The sequence below is a fragment of the Triticum aestivum genome, chromosome 7A (genome assembly GCF_018294505.1).
Source record: "Triticum aestivum cultivar Chinese Spring chromosome 7A, IWGSC CS RefSeq v2.1, whole genome shotgun sequence".
Classification (NCBI taxonomy): Eukaryota; Viridiplantae; Streptophyta; class Magnoliopsida; order Poales; family Poaceae; genus Triticum; species Triticum aestivum.
The window spans coordinates 93975682-93990380 of record NC_057812.1 but is presented as its reverse complement, the minus strand read 5'-3'; the positions used below and the strand labels follow the sequence as shown (position 1 = coordinate 93990380).

The window sequence follows — 14699 nt, the reverse complement described above, 5'->3', positions numbered from 1 at the left end:
AGTCATACAGGCTAGACTTCTAGGGTTTAGCCATTACGATCTCGTGGTAGATCAACTCTTGTAATACTCGTATTCATCAATATCAATCAAGCAGGACGTAGGGTATTACCTCCATCAAGAGGGCCCGAACTTGGGTAAAACATCATGTCCCCTGTCTCCTGTTACCATGAACCTTAGACGCACAGTTCGGGACCCTCTACCCGAGATCCGCCGGTTTTGACACTGACAGCCAACACATTTGGATTTGACACTCTTTCTTGGGGATGCCCAAGTCTCACGATGACATAAAAGTGTTGTAGCGGCCTCCATTGTTTGCAAGGCTGTGCGCGGGAGAAGCTCCTATGTGCAACTATGCCGTCAATGATCATGACTATAAATGGGCAATTATCTTTCTGCATGTATCTATCCTTAGTAGGCGATCTTCGCGGATACCATCTTTGAGCAAAGGTGTGAGAAGATCTCACTTCGCCCAAAGACAAGGAGTTAAAAAAGATGTCAAGAGGGGCATTTCAAGTGCTTCAAGCCTGTTTTGCGGTTATTTGAGGACCTGCAACTATGAGTGTAGAGACGGTGTGGTAGGTGATGACAACTTTTGTGATCATGCGCAACAAGATTGTGGAGGATGAGGGTGACGGGGTTCACCATAATCTGAAGTTGAGCACATGGGTGATCATATCCAACTTCCAAAGCAGAATACGATGATATTTGAGAATTTTATTCAAATGCATCAACAGATCCGCCATCGGGGAACTCATGAGCACGTTCAGAATGATCTGATTAAGCATTTGTGGATGCTTTGAGGGACAAGTAAAAAATGTGTCCAATTAATTTGAATTCAAATATAATATACTCTATTGTAAAACTTTATGTTTGATTGTAATATTTATATTTGAATTATTAGTTGCATTTTAAAATATGCACATCATGATTACGGTGTTCATGTTTAAATATTTTAAGTGCTTCAGATATATAAAAAAACCAGAGATATATGTTTGATGCATTGGGTTTGATGGCCGCCCCCTAGCTGTTTGTGGACACGGCCGAACATGTTAGCAGACATGTGGTGCATCAATTTTGATGCACGACATCGAATGCTCTAAAGAGAGAGCATGAAGTAAAACAAGGAACACCAAAATTCTATTATTAGCTCGAGCTCAAATGAGCCCGGGTGAATAGTAAATCCTAATAAACTAAAATAAAATTAAAAAAAATTCTGAATTTGTTTTGTGCCAAATATTGAGACATGTTTTGAGTGTTTACGAAGTTTGATCGTGAAATTACATTCGTGAAAGTCGTGGAGAAAAAAATCGATGCTCCCAAAATGCCATTTTCTAAAGCATTTTGAAGTGCTGATTTTTTTGCAGCGACTTCCAGGAATGTCACTTGATGATGAAATTTCGCAAGCATTGAATTTGTTTGTTTGCTTTTTTTAGTTTTTCTGAATTTATTGCTTATTGCAAGCTTGTTTGTGCTCCAGAGGAGTGGGGGACTTTGCGTGTACCTATCTTCTACTCTCTCGCTTCCCGTCTAAAGGCCTCAATTCAAAAATCTCAAAAACCAAGATAGATGATGAATGCTGAAATAATATTTGTACTCCCTCCTTTTCGGTTTATAGGGCTTATCTCAAAATCTTACTTTTTTCATTTTATAAGGCTCAATTTGGTTGTTTCCCATCACAAGTTCAGATTTCAAGGTGCATTAAATCTTTGCATGCAAGCATTAAGAGAAAATTAACCAATGCATGTACTTTATGCATGCATGCATTGCAATTACTACATTGGTAAACATAAATTTTTGAGGAAAACAAGAGCGTTAATTTGGTGCTTTTGCAAATTACAAAAAGTATTCCACCACTCACTATCTACCTTGGTTGGTGAAAATTTTGAATTGAGCTCTATAAACCGAAAAAGAGAGAGTAATTTGCAAAAATAGTCAATTAATGGAGTCATTTTTTTAAAAAAAGTTGTGTTTACCAACGCATTAATTTCAATGCATGCATGCATAATCAATAAACGATCAAGAACTTTACATGCATAGGTGAGTCTTCTCATAATTGTTGCATCCATTGATTCAATGCATCTTGAAATCTGAATATGGGATGGTGACAATAAAAATAAGACTTGACTCCACAAACATGGTCAAATTAGTGATGGTACTCCCAAGGAGAGTGAACAATTCGATATTAAAGTCGTATGGTGATAAATGAGATTAAGTTGATGCATGGACTCGAGTCACAAGAGGAGAACACTAGCAAGCAGGACAGCAAACAGGTCTCCACTAGTAGTTCGGTTGCTCCTCTGCACGGAATGAGATCCTCTGACTTAGAAGAAAGTACTGCCGAGGGACGTCCTACGCCCAGGGCCGTTGATCTACATCCGACGACACTCGCTACCAGCGCCACTTCCACTCGCATGGACACGAAAACAAGCAGCCCATACGGCCCAGTACGCCCAGAACTCCTCGCTCTCGCGTCATTGCATCTGTTCGGCTGGTCGCTCTGGCCTCGCTCCTTCAGGGCGCGACGGGCAAGAGCAGCCGCTACTCCTCCAAGGCGCGACGCTGGCCGGCAGGGAAGAGCAGCCGCTGCTCCTTCAGGGCGGGACACCTCCTAGCTGCGCCCCAGAGCCGCGGAGTAGGCTACATCTACACGGCCGAGCTATCGAGGCCACGCAGCCCGTGTTGTCTCCATCAGGCCACGACGTACATAGCTGTGGAGGGGGCAGAGCAAGCCACTGCCCCGCGACGCGCTGGAGCAAGCCACTGCTCCGCGACGCGCCGGAGCAAGCATCGCCGCGCCGTCGGCTACTCAGGCTCTGGACTTCTGTTGGAAATTCCCCTGCTACTTGCCACTTCCCTGCTATTTAGATGGACAGAAAAGAGGAAGCAATGGCAGCAGAGACAAAGCCAAATGACAAATTGAGATTGTAATTGGTGTAAATCGAAAGTAATGTGTAATGAATAGTGTGACTGAATTTAAATTCAGTTTGCAATGTCATTTGAGAGTGGAGTTGAGTGAATAGTTTGACTGGATTTTTGTTTGGCTGTTGAGTTTGATTTGACTGAATGTTTCATTTGAGAGTGAAGTTGAGCGATTCCAGGACTACAAAGACCAGCAAGTCACAATGCTTGATTTGGCTGTTGAAAGTACAATTATCATAGAAAGTGACACTTCAACAGAGGTCTTGCATATATAACTTGCAGGTGCATCGAACAAAATAGATGCCAAAACAGGGTAATATATCTCTGGGAGATATGGCTGGAGATTGAGCATTTTAATTTCTACTTGTACAGAAGTTCGACTTGTACATGTGCATAATTAGACTGAAGCGAATGGCAAAATGTTATCTAGAACTGAACTTGGACTGAACTCAATGTCAAGTGTTGCCCAGAACTGAACTTGCCCACCATTGCTTGTTTGCTCTCTCATTCATTTGCCCAAAAACAACAGTACTTCACCATGACCCAGTGAAAAGATCATCTGTAATTGGCCCCTGAAAATTAAATAAATAAGAATACCGTATGAGCAAGACTTTGCGATCTCTACTTGGATCATTTTAGATTTTTAAACTACAGGAGCAAGATTATACCATCAGCAACTGAGTGAAGCTAAGGTTGGTCTTCTAACCTTCAGGCACCTCCGCATTATCCTTATAAACTCTATCATTTGCAACTTGTGCACCACCACCACCTGCCACTTCCCCGACCTCCCGCATCTTTGTTGTGAAAGAAAATTGGAGGCTTTGAGAATTAATGGACATAATGATAACACTGAAAGCACTGTATTGTTTAGCAACATACCTCTTCACCCAACTGTGATGTAGCTCTGCTTTCTCTCCTTTTCCTAGCCTTGTGCTTCTTATCGAGCCAATTTTGTTTTCGTTTTGAACTCTTTGTTTGGACCTCCTTTTTCTTTAGACGTGCTTTAGTCAACAAGTCATTTGGTGCGCTAGCATCTGTCGGAATTGTACATGGATACTCCAATGTGCTTGCACATGCATTAATTTTTACTTCAATTTGCTTACTAAGGATGTCAAGTGTGTTGTCTACTAACACGACACATTCCCGAAAGTAGGCTGCTCGATCTACCAAATTATGAAATTTATGGGACCTATATTTGTAGCTAAGCATGGCATCCATATTCGGATTTAAGACGATATCTCTTCCTTCCTTGTCTTGTACAGTTCCACTTCGTGCTTCCTTTGTCCAGCGCTTTAACACATAATGTGGCGGTAGTGACTTGATATTCATCAAATCGAGAACTTTAAGAGCATGGCCACACAATATCCCAATTCTATCAAATTGCCGGCAGCCGCACACAACTGTTTGCTTCAAAGGATCACCTATAACTTTATACTCCTCCTCAAAGATACAATCTCCTACTGGATATTCATTACAACCATCTAATGCCTTGGTGCAAGCTGACAAAGATATTTCATATTCACCTTGAAAAGCTTCAAAAATACCAGGTGTATATAACTTGCTAGCTTGCACCAACATAGGTGGTGGTCTCCTCATAAATATTCTAGGCAACTTTTTCCTTGATTCAAATTCTGAATTCAGTTCATTGTTCCTTTTCCCTTGCACCACCCTTTCAAAATGCTTAAAGAACCGGATGATATCAAAATCAGATTTGAAATGGATTTTCAAGTCATTATTCAAACTCTCACTCAATTGTGTACTTTTCATTCCTAATGTGAAGACATCCTTCATATAACATTCAGCCCATTTTTCCTTTAACTTATATATACTATCCAACCAAGTTTGCTTGCTCATCTTTTTCCTTATGAGGTCAAATTTTTGTTCAAATTCTGCCATGTCTTCATACTCAAACATGCACGCGCTAAAATCTGATAGAATACTTGTTTCTTCATTCTCCTCTTTTTCCTTCTCTTCATCCATCTTTTGCTTCTTCCCTTTTTTCTTCTCCCCATTTTTCTCTTCATCATCCTCTTCATGTAGATGTTTGACAGCATTCTGCATAATGTGAAAGGTGCATAAACCATGTCGTGCTTCCGCAAACACGTCCTCAAACTGCATTTCCCATTGCAGTATCTTGATCTGTATAGAATGTTCTTGGCCCCTTTCCTTTATGGGTTGTTAGAAAAGCCTCAAACAACCACTTAAAGGATGCAAAATTTTCATCATACATGAGAGCAGCACCAAAAACTACAGTTTCCCTAAAGTGATTGAATCCGACAAAGACACCAAAGGGCCTACTCTCCTTGTTTGTTCCAAAAGTAGTGTCAAAACTAACAACATCACCAAAATGTGCATAATCCATGATCATTCTAGCATCAACCCAGAATATGGTCACTATTTGTTCTTCACAGTCCATTTGCAATGTATATTGGAATGATGGGTTTTCAGCAATTTTGTCTTGAAAATACTTAAGCATGCTACCCGCTTGGCCATATGCCATTTCTCGTTGGCGCTTGGTCCGCAAATGGTTCTTGTGATCACGGAGGGTATAACTAAGATTGAGTGGTCCACCAACTTGTCGACTAGCCAACTCATGTGCGGCTTTTGGCCCAATTCCTGCATCATCTGCTGTTGCAATTTCAAAAGCCTGCAACTCTGAAATTTTTCTTTGTGACACCATTAAGTGTAAGGTTTCTGCTAGGTGTAGTGTGTGGTTGTGTTCCAAAACCAGCTCTAACACTTTGAGATTTCCCTTCTTCCGGTCCATTTTAAGCTTCATGTTTACTTCACAATTGGTTCTAGTTTCAACTCGAGGGCACTTTGTCAAATGATCCCTTTTGTCTTGTGCTCGCTGACCCTCATTTGCACAAACAAATTTACATGATGTAACCTTGCCATCGGCTGAACTTTTGTTAGTATACCTTTTCCTAACCTCAAAGCCTTTTTGCCCAGTGTAGCTAAGCCAATATGACCAAGCCTCGTCTGAGCTTCTAAATTCCATGCCAACATAAGGTACCAAACTAGGCAATACAACTCTGCAAAGTAAAAACACCACGAGTAAGGGGATTGTAGAAGTATGACTGAACTATCGAGAAATTTGGTAAATCTAAATATGTTCAGACTTGTATATGTGCAGTAATTATGTAGTAGTATCACTTAAACTATTAAGAAATGATGTAAATCTGAATATATGCAGAATTGTATATGTGCATAAATTATGTAATAGACCTATCACTGAACTATTGAGAAAGTATGTAAATCTGACTATGTGCAGACTTGTATATGTGCAGAAATTACCTATTGGAATCGGAATCCTGGTGGATTGTGTTGGCATGTTCGTCCATCTCGGTTGCTTCTTCCATGGGAGAAAAGATGTTTGATCGAGTTCAACAAACTGATTCTTCCATGAGAAAAATGGAAACTTGATGGAGTTCCAAAGCAACCTGATGATGGACCTTCGATCAGTTGTAGTGTTTTCATTCATGTGAAAGATGACATGAGAGGAGCAGAGTATTAGGACTTACGTGATATTGACGAGCAGAGCAGGGCGTCCACCTTCGAGCTCCGGCGATCTCTTTTTCGTCGGCTGGCGCCGTCTGGGTATTCTTCGCGTCTTTTTCTGTCTCCTCGCGCCCTTTTTCCCCTCGCTTGCGTCCCTCGGTTCGTAGTGGGCCGTAGTGGGCCGCTGGTTTTGGTGCTGATCTGAGCAAATCAGAGAGAGCTGGAAGCTGCCGTCTGATGGTTGATGGACGGTGCCAAGCGAAGGACGTCCCTCTGACTTGGAATCGCCAACGTCAGAGGATCTCGTTCCCTCTGCACGACGCACCGCAGGGAGCAGAGCCGGGACGATACGACCGCTCTGCTTCTCCTGTAAGCCAGCGCGATGCCTTCCCCGCCCTCGTCCGCCGTCATCATCCTCAGCGACAGCGACGACGACGACGACGCGGCCGCCCTCTTGCTGATCGCCGCCGAGCGCTTCACCTCGTCCCTGACCACCGAAGCCGAAGTGCAGGCCCTCTGCGAGAAGCACGGCGTCCCGGGGAAGCTCGCCGCGCTCCCCGCCGGCGACCGGCGCGCGTGCTCGCCGCCCCCGGCGCGGGCCGTCTGCGTGTACGCGCACGCGCACGCGCTGGAGGCCGGGGTGCGCTTCCCGCTCCCCGCCTTCTTCTGCCAGACGCTCTCCCACTTCGACCTCGCGCCCGGCCAGCTCACGCCCGACGGGTGGCGCGTCCTGGTCGGCTTCCTCGCGCTCTGCCACGACGCCTCCGTCCCGCCGTCGGTCGCCGTGTTCCGCCATTTCTTCTCGCTCCGAAGCAGGAAGGGCTGGTACTGCTTCCGGTGCAAGGAAGGTGCCGGCGCGCTGGTTACTGGCCTGGGCAGTTCCGAATCCGACGGAGAGTGAAAAAGGGGGTTTTTCTTCCTGACGGCGCCGGAGGAATGGCCGTGCCCCGTTCGCTGGGGCGCGCCGACGGCTAAGGTCTCCGCCGCAGGCCCGGAGCTATCGAGCCAGGATAAGAAATCGGTGGCCGATTTGGTGTACAAACACGGCGCCGCAGTTGATATCCGGACCTACCTCCGTGAGGCCGATCTTGCGGCGGCCTTCTCCTCCAACCTCGCCGGCGCATCACCACCACCACCTCCGCCTTCTCCTCGTACTACTGGTGATAAAGGTAAACGCGCCCCCAACACAATTCCCCTTGTCCAATTAGCACATACTCCTTATTCTTGTGGTTCATGCGCCAGGCATGAATCCACCGGAAGAGAAGGCGGCAGAGACCGAGAAGGTGAACACGGAGCCGGACGGCGACACGCCGCCGTTGTCTGGGAAGAAGAGGAAACAGGGGGAGACCGCTATTGTAGAAGACGAACTTTGCCGCTCAGCGCTGACCACGCCGCCGCCTGCTTCCCCACCGGGATTGTCTGGCGGCTTTTTCGACCCGAAGCCACAGCACTCGCCTGTCCCAGACGCACACGACGGCGACAGCGCCGACTGGAAGGTCTCGCAGAAGGTACTAGAGTGCATCGTCACGCCGTCGCGGGACGACAAGTTCGCGGCGTCGAAGCCCTCCGACGTCGTCGCGTCGACCTATGTAGCAATGCTCCAGGTATTCTTCCAACCAAATCGTTCGCCCGTAGGTGTGTTCAGACCGGACCCGGATGACATTGTTTGTGTGTGCCGTGCGGCGGCGACGGTGGCGTGCGCAGGCCGCGAACTACGTGTCCTTCTCCTCCGGCTACGCGCTGGACCTGGACGAGAAGCTGGTGGCGCGGGAGCGCGACAAGGTGGCCCTGTTGGAGCAGCTGGACAAGGAGAAGGCGGCGAGGCAGGCCACCGAGGCGGAGCTGGAGAAGGCGAAGGCCGAGCTCGCGGCGGTGAAGCGGGCAACTCTGCAGAGCGCCAAGGCGACGGCGGTGCAGCAGTTCCTGGGGTCCGAGGAGTACAAGCGGCGGCTCGACGAGCACGCCGCGGCAGGGTACGAGAGCGGCGCGGAGGAGATGAAGGGCGTCGTGCTCCGGCATTACCCGCGCCTCGACGCCGCCAAGCTGGTCCTGCCGCTTGATTAGCTCATTATGATTATCAGCTTAATGCTTTGAACTTGGAGCCGTTTTTGTTCATCTTCTGTATACATGGGAAACTGCTCCGGAGAACTGCTGAGCCTCTTATCAAGTTCATCGTCAATAGTATTGATTTCAATCAAGGGTACCCAAACATCCGAGCGGCCTTCCTGGTCACTCTCTGAACGCAAAATTACCACAAATACCCGGCCTAAGAGCAACTCTACCAGAATCCGCAAAAACACGACCCGCAAAACACGTTTGCGGGTTCACGAAAATCGCTTTTGCGGGTCAAAAACCTACGCGTCCGAGCAGAACCCGTATTTAAACCCGCATAATTTAAAAAACTTCTTTCGCGGGAGAAATTGCACAAACACAGTTCATCACATACTACATTGTTCATCGCATACTACATAGTTCATCACACTACAAGCATACATACTACGTTAAGTTAGTACTAGGGGGGCGGATCTAAACAGCGGCGAGGTCGCGGCAACTGGACGACGCGTGGAGGAGCCGGACGCTCACTCCTCGCCGGAGTTGCAGAGATCGACGAACTTCTCCGCCTGCTCCGCGTGGATGCGGCGCCACTCCTCGGCCTTCTCCTTGGCGGCGAGGTTGGCGGCGACCGCCTGCCACCACTCGAGGGCTTCGAACTCCTCGGCATGGCAGCGACGCTCCTCCTCCTCGCGCACGCTCCGCTCGGCGATGGCGGCGGCGACCGCGTCGAACTCCGCGACGTAGTCCTCGGGCCCAACGACCCCGCGGCGGCCGAGCGGAGCAGGCTCCTTGGGCTCCTCCTTCACCGGCACGAAGGGGAACGGCGCCGGCGGCTCCGGCTCCTCCTCCTCGTCCGACCACTCACTCTTCACGGGGAGGAAGCCTGCGGCGGAGGAGGAGGATCCGGCGTATGAAGAACGCACGGAAGAGAACGACGCGCGCCGGCGGTCGTACTCCACCGTCTTGCGGCGGTCGAAGCTCGCCGGCGGCGAAAGCCCGCGGTTCGTCCACTTCCGCGTGTCGCGCTTCCTCGCGCCGTCGGACCGGACGCGCCGCTCGCGCTCCGGGTCCCTCTCACGGCCGGATCGGCTGCCGGAGCCGCGTCCGCAGCTCCACATTCGCCCCCACATGGCGACTGGAGGTGGGGCGGAGGGTCGCCGGCGGCGAGAAATTGGGAGAGGAGAAAGGGGAATTGGGTGGCTCGCGGCGGCGGGGGGATAGGGTTTGGACCCGTAAAAGGGTCGCGGAACGGCACTTATAGTGCTCGGGGCGTGCGGTTTGCGGGCTGCGGCAAAAGTTTTTGCGGGCCGGGCGAGTATGCGGGCTCTGTTCTGGCCGCAAAATTGGCCCGAGCCCGCATACTCGCCCGAATTTTTAAGGGCCGGGCATTTTGCGGGGTCTGCTAGAGTTGCTCTAAGAGCATCTCTAGCTGATCCCGCAAACATGGCCGTTTGCTACAATAATGGCCGCTTGCTAACCGATTTGCGGGATCGGTCCCGTAAATCCGGTCTGAACAGAGAAAAATCGGCCGTCTCGTAAAAAATGGGATCTTGCATCTGCTAGCCCAATTCTGTCATATGTGCGGGATTCCACCTGATTTTGTTAGATCCCGTTTCGGTTGACGCGAACCCACTTCCTTCTGTTTCACTTCTTGCCTCCCGCCCCGCTGTAGCCGCCGCCAATCCGTCCTCGGACCCCACCATCCATCCACGCGGCGCCGGAATTCAGCCGGATGTGGAGTACTCGGCGCCCCCGGGTGCGCCACACCATGTGTCGCCGCCGCCTCCACCGCTGCCGCTCCGTGCGCCCGGGCCTCCCACGGCCCCAACTCCTCCCACCGCCACCGCCACCATCAAGAGAAAGAGGCAAGGGAGCCATGTCGTTCAAGGTGGTGCAACATCACCTAGTGTGGGCCCATCTCTGGTTCCACGCGCCCCGGCCAAGAGGAGGAAGACCGTCTCGACCCGCCCTGCTAGTGAGCAGACGAAGCTCCCGAGGAAGAAGGCAATCACATCAGGGGTCGGGCTCCTCCTTCAGCCGACCCCGGCATCCACATTGACGGCGAAGCCGCTGGCCACGCCTACAACATGTTCGATGAAACGGTCTGAGGTAAATAAAAATTCTTTTGCTTGCTTTGCTCCGGTCATCTATGTTTCGGTCATTCAGAACACTTGCTTGAGCTTTGGCCGTTGATTTTTGTAATCACAGTGTGCCCTCCGGTCAATGTGGATCGTGGCGATGGAGGTGCTAGGGGCGGTGTTGGTGGCGACGTTCTTCGCAACAATGAGAATGTTGCTTGATTGATCCATGTCATTTGAGCAACTTTTGCCTTGTTTTATCCCGCATTCATGCGCCTAAACTTGATACCTTGTTTATTGCGCACGACTTTGGATGTGATGAACTAGTATGATGATGAACTAGTTTTTATGCACTTGTGATGATGAACTTGACAATATTTGCCTATTGTATTTGCTGGATCGTGAGCCCTCCGGCGCGGAATAGATCCCGCAAAACATTTGCGAGACGGATTTATGGGAACTGTTCCGCCGGAGGGCTCGCCGTCCCATATTTTTTTGTGGGAGCCCTCAAATGAGTTTAATGGGCCGGCCGTTAGGGGGATCTACTAGAGATGCTCTAATTGGCAATCCCCGTATCTAGCCCACACGGCCACGCTCGGGTGCGTTCGCCACGTCAGATCCAACTCACTATGGCCTGACACGACCCCACGTATATTTAATCCTATCTGCACTCCGGACCAAACACTAGCCAATAAACTTCACTTCACTTTACTGTCCTCCGCCTCCTAGCTCTTCTCTAGCAAACTTCCATCGTCTCCAGCATGGCTGGCAATGGATCTGACTCCGAGAGATCCGGATCTGTTAATCGAGACCTCACGCCATGTAGTCTCTACGAGTAGATTGCCGTCTGCACGGCTCTCCGACACTCCTAGGCAGAGTGTGCCCATTTGCGATTGAAATTGATTCGACAGGAATCCATTACCTCTGCTCAAATAGAACTAGGACCCGTCGGGGCCGGTGGCTCAAGGCGCGTGATAGTAGCCTCGCTGAAAGCAGTGACCAACGCATGGCGGCGCAACCCGGCTCAAGTGGTGGAACCGTTTCGGTGGCACCTCGTTCCCGCATTGTCGAGAGCTGAAACAGAGGCCAATGCCACTATGGTTTACGCCTAGGAGGTGCGGTGTGACCGCTGAGCAAGGTATAGGCGCGGGACGTCGTGACAGCCCTCAAGGCGGAGACGGCTTTGGCAGCATGTGAGGAGGAGCCGGCGGATTCCCACGACTTCGACAAGGAGGAGGAAGCCCTCCGTGGCCGCATCGTCTAGAAGGGGCAAAGGAGGGCGATCTATGCCATGGACGAATTTGGCTCTTATCTACAACTTTTATGGATTTAACGATTTGTGAAGGACTTTTAATGTGTGTCCGGTCAACGTCCACGAGCGCGTCCTTGGACATATAGGGTTCCAGATTCGACTCTTATTTACAACTTTTATGAGGAAGTCAACTCAATGATGTTGCATGCACTGAAGTTTTCTCAGTCAATACAAAATATGTCACAGTTTGAGAAGATTCAGGCCCAATGCTGCTCTATACGGTCTGCTAACGAAATCATGGATCAACCTATCTCTATTGTACTCCATCTACAATGTACATGGATGATTTCCCTGTTGCTGTAAGTCAACCAAACCATGTAAATTTACAGTAACATGTGAAGGACCTACTCCTTGTTTAACATGCATGTCCCGGAGTATAAACCGAATCACAGGGAGTATAAACTGAATTCACCTGCAAAGTGTCCCAGAATCACAGCATGCCATTTTTTTTGTCACTGAAATATTAAGCGATGGTAAAATAAGATTAGGCATTTGAGACAATTCCTAAGGGGCTGGTCTAAAAATGAAGCGGGATATATCTGGTGGAAAAAGATAGGCTTATCCACCTTATAAAAAAAACTTGATCTAAAGGTCAAATCTATCTTATAAGATGCGGAAGAACGGCATCTAACATGGAAGCTGGCCATAAATTACAAACACTTCCCAAAGAAGAAGAGATGAAATGGACACTTAGAGCTAAAGTGCGGCAGGTCATCCAAGGGGACGACAATACACGGTTTTTTCATATGATCGCAAATGAAAAACACAGAAAGAAGAAAATTTTCAGCTTGAACAGGATGAGGGTACAATTGTAGGGCACACTAGTAGAAAAGAGGGCTTTGGTTCGAGCCTGCCAAGCTCATTAGTCCCGGTTCAGTCACGAACCGGGACCCATGGGGGGCATACGTCCCGGTTCGTGCGCCCAGGGGCCCGGCCGGGCCTCATGAGGCATTTATCCCAGTTTATGTGGACCCATTTATCCCGGTTCTAGGCACGAACCGGGACCAATGAGCCTCGCTCTGGCCCACAGCCAGTGGTCCCGGTTCATGCCTAGAACCGGGACAGAAGGGGGCCCTTTAGTCCCGGTTCCAGCCATAAACCGGTACAAATGAGTTGCCTATATATACCTCCTCGCCGGCGAGCAGAGCAGTCCACACTGCTCTGTTTTTTTGGCCGGCGAGGGGAGGGCATTTGGGTGCTCTAGCTCACCTCCTATGCACATGAGGTGTTCGATGAAATTCCCGAGCCACGCTAGTTAAGTTTTCTCCTCTCGAAGCTCGACCTCCGAGCTCCATTTTTCCCGAGATTTGTCTAGGTTTAGCGGTCCGTCATGCCCCGTCCTTGTCTTCACCGCCGTCGATCGCCCACGCCGATCTCGTCGTCGGTACCACCGTGGTGAGCTTCTTGCTGTTATCTTCTTTCTGAAAGAAAAAAAATCTTACTTTAGATAGATACTTGTCTAATTTTCTTACTTTTGAAACACATAATTATATATAATGCATGCAAATGAACCGGCAATGGATGTATGGTGACAGACACACCTCCGAGTACAATAAGGGCCTGCATAATTTTCTCGAAGTGGCTGAGGCAAACAAGCAGAATGGTTTTATGTGTTGTCCATGCCGTAATTGTGCGAATACGAAGTCTTACTTTAACCGGAAAATCCATCACACCCACCTGCTTTATAAGGGTTTCATGCCACACTATAATGTTTGGACGAGGAACGGAGAAATAAGGGTTATGATGGAAGACAGCGAAGAAGAAGAGGACGATGACAACTATGTGCCCCCTGAATACGGTGATGCTGCAATGGGGGAAGCTACTGAAGATCAAGAGGAACCAGACGATGTGCCCGATGATGATGATCTCCGCCGGGTCATTGTCGATGCAAGGACACAATGCGAAAGTCAAAAGGAAAAGCTGAAGTTCGATCAAATGTTAGAGGATCACAAAAAAGGGTTGTACCCCAATTGGAAGATGGCAACAGAAAGCTTGGTACCATACTAGAATTGTTGCAGTGGAGGGCAGAGAATGATGTGCCTGACAAAGGATTTGAGAAGCTACTGAAAATATTGAAGAAGAAGCTTCCAAAGGATAACGAATTGCCCGACAGTACGTACGCAACAAAGAAGGTCGTATTCCCTCTAGGATTGGAGGTGCAGAAGATACATGCATGCCCTAATGACTGCATCCTCTACCGCGGTGCGTACGAGGATTTGAACGCATGCCCGATATGCGGTTCATTGCGGTATAAGATCAGACGAGATGACCCTGGTGATGTTGACGGCGAGCCCCCCAGGAAGAGGGTTCCTGCGAAGGTGATGTGGTATGCTCCTATAATACCACGGTTGAAACGTCTGTTCAGAAACGAAGAGCATCCCAAGTTGATGCGATGGCACGGAGAGGGCCATAAGAAAGACGGGAAGTTGACAGCATCCGCTGACGGATCGCAGTGGAGAAAAATCGAGAGAAAGTACTGGGCTGAGTTTGCAGCTGACCCAAGGAACGTATGGTTTGGTTTAAGCGCGGATGACATTAATCCTTTCGGGGAGCAGAGCAACAATCACAGCACCTGGCCCGTGACTCTATGTATGTATAACCTTCTGATACGTCTCCAACGTATCTATAATTTTTGATTGTTCCATGCTATTATATTATCTGTTTTGGATGTTTATGGGCTTTATTATACACTTTTATATTATTTTTGGGACTAACCTATTAACCGGAGGCCCAGCCCAAATTGTTGTTTTCTTGCCTATTTCAGTGTTTTGAAGGAAAGGAATATCAAACAGAGTCCAAACGGAATGAAACCTTCGGGAGAGTTATTTTTGGAA

The 14699-nt window shown here is 48.8% G+C and overlaps 1 pseudogene; it reads left to right on the top strand.

The window, feature by feature from the left end:
- Nucleotides 1-6713: 6713 nt before the first annotated feature.
- LOC123150920 (uncharacterized) lies at nucleotides 6714-8621 on the top strand (annotated as a pseudogene).
- The last annotated feature ends 6078 nt before the right edge of the window (nucleotides 8622-14699 follow it).